Here is a 6,935-nt window from a genome sequence, read left to right as displayed (position 1 = left end):
AGAGTGACATAGTTGTTAAGGAGTTAGATTAAGGCAGTGGAGGGCTACCAAAGTTTTTACTACCACACTGTGGGCGTGGGTAAGCAGGATACCCTGCATTTTCTTTCAACATCTTTCAATGCAAATTGGGTGCTTTGGGTGGAGCACCATTTTCACTATCTCACTGCATTCACCCCTGTCCAGGCAGTAGCCCACCCCTGGATTAAAGTCACACAGATTCAAATATACACTTAGTTGTGAAAATTCATGGGTGAACTTGAACCAGTCACTAACTGAGTTTAACCTATTTCACAAGATTGCTATTAGAATCAAAATGAAGGGAGATCCCCATGTTGTCATATCCACTAGGTTGGCCAGCTTAGGAAGTCAACTCCACTACAAGGTTAGAAATCATTTTTTTTGATATTGCTATAAGAATCCAATCTTGCAGGTCTAATTGTGTTTTACTTCCTCCTCCTTCTTGTAGTTCAAATCTGTCTGAGCCTTTTCCAAGTGTTTTCTTGTTGTTCTGGACATTAAAAAAATGCTTTAGCATTTTTTGGAAAGAGCGCTGGCAGATCAGTGGCAAGAGATTAGCGCCCCCAGTGGAGACCCAGTTAAGTAAGAATGCCCGTATTGGGTTAGCTGCGATGGGAGTTTGAGACAAAGTGGTTATGTTAAGGCAGCTGTGTTCAATGGCCTTCTAGGCCCTACACAAGTATTCAGATGTAGTTTCCTTTCAATCTTGTGCGGTACTCAAGAGAAGGAGCAAATTCAAAAGTACTCTAACTTCATTGAAAGGTTATATTAACAGAATCCTGTAAGTCTAAAAATACTTCTCTCCTCACTCAGCTCTACAGGTGAATCTCTTTTTTGAGATTTTTTTTATCATGCCTCCATTCCTTTGGTAGACCCAGTGGCCACTTGTCTGACTGTTGCCTAATCTACAATTCCTCCTCTTGTCTCTGTTCTGCTGGGCTCTCTGGTAGGAGCCTCCCAAAAATTCAAGGGTACAAATTTCAGACACACACACATTTGAAAATTCAAAACAATGTTCTTTATCACAAAATTCAAAATAAACTAAGCACTCTTTTTGTATTGCAAAGAGCACTCATCCCAAAACAACCGGGTAGTCTGTACAATTTCCCTTAAGCAGTCATTAAGTACTTAGCTAGCAGCTGTGAAGAAACTTCACACCCCTTCTTCTTCCAACGAAGTGAGACACACACACACACATTGCTCTGCTTTGGTTTCAAAGGCGTGAAAAACCAACAAGCAAAGTCCAGAAAACCACAGGATTCCTGAAAAACAACGATCAGATAATCTTCCACAACAGCCAAACCCACATGCTGCTATTTCTAGCAGCAGCCCTAATTACTGGAGCCCCACCCAAACACAGGTGGCCTCTCTTATCTCCTGTAATATGTCCTTACTTGGTCTCTTCTACGCATAATTCTGCGCTTGCGTGGGTCCAAGACGTCTTCATCCGAATCAATGGAAGATAATGGAGATTAACTGCCTGGGCTGTGTGCCAAGCCCCCCCTCTTCCAAGTCACTCCCACCTTCTTCTTCGTCCGAGGAAACTAAACTCTGAACTGACTCTGTTGGCAATAAGACAGGCCTATGACATGTTGAAGTTTCCCCTGCATCCACCTCCACATTCCCTGGGGCACGAGCTGGGCCAGAGCCAACCACAACAGTCTCCCATATACCATTACATTTCTGATGAAGGAAGATCTTTTACCAATTTTCTAAATTATCAGTGAAGGCTCCTCACAACTCTTGACTTTTATTTATTTATTTATTCATTCATTCATTCATTCATTCATTCATTCATTCATTCATTCATTCATTCATTTATTTATTTATTTATTTATTTATTGGATTTGTATGCCGCCCCTCTCCGTAGACTCGGGGCGGCTAACAACAATAATAAAAACAGCATGTAAATCCAATACTACAACAACTAAAAAACCCTTATTTTAAAACCAATCATACCTGCAAACAAACATACCATGCATAAATTGTAAAGGCCTAGGGGGAAAGAGTATCTCAGTTCCCCCATGCCTGATGGCAGAGGTGGGTTTTAAGGAGCTTACGAAAGGCGAGGAGGGTGGGGGCAATTCTAATCTCTGGGGGGAGTTGGTTCCAGAGGGCCGGGGCTGCCACAGAGAAGGCTCTTCCCCTAGGCCCCGCCAAATGACATTGTTTAATTGATGGGACCCGGAGAAGGCCCATTCTATGGGACCTAACTGGTTGCTGGGATTCGTGCAGCAGAAGGCGGTCCCTGAGATAATCTGGTCCGGTGCCATGGAGGGCTTTATAGGTCATAACCAACACTTTGAATTGTGACCGGAAACTGATCGGCAACCAATGCAGACTGCGGAGTGTTGGTGTAACATGGGCATTTTTGGGAAAGCCCATGATTGCTCTCGCAGCTGCATTCTGCACGATCTGAAGTTTCCGAACACTCTTCAAAGGTAGCCCCATGTAGAGAGCATTACAGTAGTTGAGCCTCGAGGTGATGAGGGCATGAGTGACTGTGAGCAGTGACTCCCGGTCCAAATAGGACCGCAACTGGTGCACCAGGCAAACCTGGGCAAATTCTCCCCTCGCCACAGCCGAAAAATGTTTCTCTAATGTGAACTGTGGATCGAGGACTTGCTATTTTCTTTCTTGCAGAAAATGGAAGAAGACACAATCAGCAATCCTTGACTTGGTATTAATCAAGTAGGGAAAACTTAGTTGAGAAAGTGGAAATATCAGGAGCAAGAGGGCAAAGCGTAGAAATTCTCAATCTTAAGGAAAGCTACATATGATTGAAGCTGAACGCACATCTTGAGTATTATATAAAAAATATAAGTTAATGAAGTAGGGTTTCATGGGGGAGAAACTAATGGGGCAAAAACCTCCTTGTTTCAACTTAATACTCTTGATGGGTGGAAATTCTTTAAGAAAGAAAATACAGAAAGAGACAACTGAAAACAATTTTGATGAAGAAAATAAATGGAGGAGGCCAGAAACTCTCTATTACTCTTTTCTTGCAAAACAGCAGGGAGGGGAATACCCCTCATGGAAGCCCAAAACCCATAAAATAAAGACACACGTCAACAAGCCAAACTTTTCCAAGGTACATTCTTTAGTGAGCAAAGCAGATTGGCTGCCATTGGTACTGATAAAACTACTCAGGCGTAAGGATGCATAGTTGAACACAGCATTGAAAGTATAATAAGATTCCACTTACATTTAAGTGTTCTCCTTCCAATTTCAGATGATTGTAGGCAAAAACATAGAATTAAGGGCTCCATAGAGCCCTTTGAGTGAACAAAATGCATTTTTTTTGTCAAACCTCTCATTTTTATGTTGTTGACCAAGTACATTTCATTACATTTTTGTCAACAGAATGTAATTTTGCACAGATCATTCTGTCAAGAAAAAGGTAGCAACATAAAAATCTTTTGGTCTGCAAAAAGAAATTGCAGATTCAGTTCAATTTTTTGTATGTGAAAAGGACAAACTGCACAAACTGGAAATATGATTATTTCCCCTCATATGGTAGAAAAGCCCAAATTACTGATAAAGAAAAAATTATGTTGCAATACCTTCCTTGAGATAATTTCATTTTTAAAAAATATTCAAGCCTTTTCTGAACACTTATGTTTGAATATATGTTGGAAATTGAATAACTGTAGAAAGTTATTTTGTACTTACCAGAAGAGGGTGGCTGTATTTTAACAGCTTTCCATGAAGAGTGGTATATCAATGAAAGACAGAAGATTTGTGCACAATTTAATAAAGGTTTCCTTCAAATAATTGAGCTCCATTAAAAAAACCACAAAACATTTTTTGTTAGTTTATCTTTGCCCTTTCCAGAATAAATGCCTTTTTATGGTGTTATTCTGTTATCTTACCTGTATGTTTTCTTCTGAGAGACTTTACAAAAGTGAAACACTTTCTATGTCTTAAGTCAACCATGTGATGCCTAAGAATGAAATATTCTTTTTTAAAAATATAACTGCCAGGAAGAACACCAGTGATGATGATAACATTTAAAAGTACAGTGGTACCTCGGTACTCGACCACAATTCATTCCAGAAGTGTGGCCGAGAACCGATTTGGTCGAGTACCGAATTTATTTATCCCATAGGAAATAATGGAAATGGATTTAATTGATTCCCAGCCCCTGTTAACTCACTGGGAACCAATTAAATCTATTTTCTTTATTTCCTATAGGATAAATAAATTCGGTACTCCAAGCTGCAGGAAGGGTGGGGGCGGCTGCAATCCCGGCAGCTTTGGGGGGCTCCTTTCCTCATTGCTTCCTCTTATTACCTGTAAGCAGCTGCAAAAACTTTCTCCTTCCCGGCAGCGGCAACAGCGGCGGCTTCCCTTCGAGGAACAACAGCGCCGGGAACGTCATGTAATGAAGGGAAGCTGCTGGAGCGGCAGCAACTGCTGAGATGGCTACGGCGGCTTCCCTTCATCACGTGACATTCCCGGCGCTGTTGCTACTCGAAGGGAAGCCGCCGCCGTTGCCGCCGCCGGAAGGAGAAAGTTTTTGCAGCTGCTTACAGGTAATAAGAGGAAGCAATGAGGAAAGGAGCCCCCCGAAGCTGCCGGGATTGCAGCCGCCCTCACCCTTCCTGCAGCTTGGAGCTCTTATAGAGCTCCTCAGCCCCCTGAAGCTGCTGGGATTGCAGCAGCCCCCGGCGGTAACATTTCAGATAATGAACAAAATTTTCTGTGGCTGTTCGGTATCCGAATTTTTGTTCAGATACTGAAGCAAATTTTGCCGAAAATTTTGTTTGTTATCCGAAATGTATGAGAACCAAAGCGTTCGAGTACCGAGGTACCACTGTACCTTGTACATCTGAATAGCAACAGAATATTACCAAGATGCTGAAAGTATTCTTTAGAAAGAAAATTCCTAAGAGGTCAGTAAGGGGCGTGCATAAGTGCACCAGAGTTCCTTCCGTCCCGTCTCCTAATGTTTCTCTTTTACTAGTATCATGTATATAAATATTATTATATATCCGTATACCACCAATATGTATTCGACAAAACAAACGAACAAACAAATAACCAACCAACCAACCAACCAACCAACCAACCAACCAAACAAACAAACAAACAACAGCCCTTTCACGCTAGGGAACTTTTATATTCACTTTCTACCAGATAGAAAATTGGATAGACAAGATGCAGAGAAGATCAGTGATGGGAGTAAGAAATTAATGGTAGCCCTGGTGGTGGTAATGGAAAGGATGGGTTGAAAATTCAGCACCAAAGAAGGAAAACGAAGGAATGGAGGGTAATTGTGAATATATATGGACAAAATGCTCAGATACAGGAGGGGAGGGGTGTTTGTGAATTCATGGTAAATGGCTTTGAACATTTGAGGATGCAGTAGAGAGAGAAAATAAGTGGGTGGGTTTCTTAGAATAATCTAAAGAGAGAGAAAAATACAGTTGGTGGAATTTATGTGAAGAAATCTGTTCAGGGTGATTGGAGGAAATCTCTGGCCTTGCCTCGCCAGTTTGTCTTTTAAAGAAGTGGGTGTTTTGTTCAAGGAATATATTTTTGAATTGCTCATACCCCTGTAGAGGCTGTTTTGTGTCAGTACTCATCACTTTTTCTTAAAAAGTCAGAATGTACTGATGTCTTCAATACTGTTGGAGTCCCTTGATGAAGACTGCAATATTGAAATCAACAGAACATCATTCTGAATTTATCCTGATATTAGTGTATCTATTTGGCAAAAGTATTAATTTTGTGAGGTAGAATGGCATCCATGAGGAGATAAGATTTGTGGAGGAAAGCAGCTTCCCTTATGCAAAATGTACCCAAACATTGATTGTTCCTCGATTGTTCCTCTGAGGAGATGGAATACAGTTTGTTTGTACAGCATACATATATATTTATTCTATTTATTTATTTTGTCAAGTACGTACTGGTAATATACATAGATATAATGCTGTTTATATACATGAGATGGGTGCTAATAATAGGGAAACATTAGGGCAGGGATGATAGGCACGCTGGTGCACTTATGCATGCCCCTTAAAACAAGTGCTATGAACGACCCAGATGGGACTTGAACCCACAATCCCCAGCTCCAGAGGCTGATGCCTTATCCTTTAGGCCACTGGGTCTATATATCCCCTTCAGAATGTTACAGTAGGTACTCAGCTATCTTTTGTTTAGTATTTGAACTGCCTAAGGGAGAAACATATCTGACTATTTGAACAAAAATGTCTTTGGCTCCAAAAACGTATTTTAAAAGATCAGCATTTTCTCCTTTTTTCCAAAGAATTCTTTGGTCCCTTTTGGGCTATGTTTCATTTAGTTCAGCTCAAGTTCTTTAATCAACATCTTTCCCAGCTAGCAGTGCTAGCATCTTTCTTTCTTTCTTTCTTTCTTTCTTTCTTTCTTTCTTTCTTTCTTTCTTTCTTTCTTTCTTTCTTTCTTTCTTGTCAATGTGAAGGCTCAAAAGCAAATGTAAATGGTAAAAAAATGTGTGTTTTGTCATTCAAAATGCAATGATACCTGTCAGATCTTCAAAACCTGTGCCACCGACAAATGTGTGTGCAACAGGCACCATAAGTCACTTAGTTGACTGAAAACATTGACAGTCTGCTTGGAAAGATGCTGCTGGATGAAATGGGATTTGGCTCCAGTGAAATTAACTGTTTGCTTCCTCCCATCTTTCCCTGTTAATCTTCTCAAACTAAAAGTTACTTGCCTTAATTAAGGCACTTTCTCCAACCTAATACCTCTGGGCCACAACTGTTAGGGTGATGGCCACCAAGATCTTTAGCCTTTATAGCTTTTGGTTGGGGGCATTTAGCTTCAGGAATAGTGCACCTTAATATTAATGTAATACAATGATAGCCTAATTGGCGCACTCATATTAAGGCAATATATACCTGGACCATTAAAAAAAAGACAAATAAGCA

General features: G+C 40.6%; 1 non-coding gene across 1 annotated transcript; it reads right to left on the bottom strand.

The window, feature by feature from the left end:
* Positions 1-6,058: 6,058 nt before the first annotated feature.
* TRNAQ-CUG (transfer RNA glutamine (anticodon CUG)) lies at positions 6,059-6,131 on the bottom strand. Its single transcript has one exon. It is a non-coding gene; the product is annotated as a tRNA-Gln (tRNA).
* Between the last annotated feature and the right edge of the window lie 804 nt (positions 6,132-6,935).

This window comes from Erythrolamprus reginae, chromosome 2, assembly GCF_031021105.1.
Source record: "Erythrolamprus reginae isolate rEryReg1 chromosome 2, rEryReg1.hap1, whole genome shotgun sequence".
NCBI classification, from domain to species: Eukaryota; Metazoa; Chordata; class Lepidosauria; order Squamata; family Dipsadidae; genus Erythrolamprus; species Erythrolamprus reginae.
This window is presented reverse-complemented; position numbering and strand designations above follow the sequence as displayed.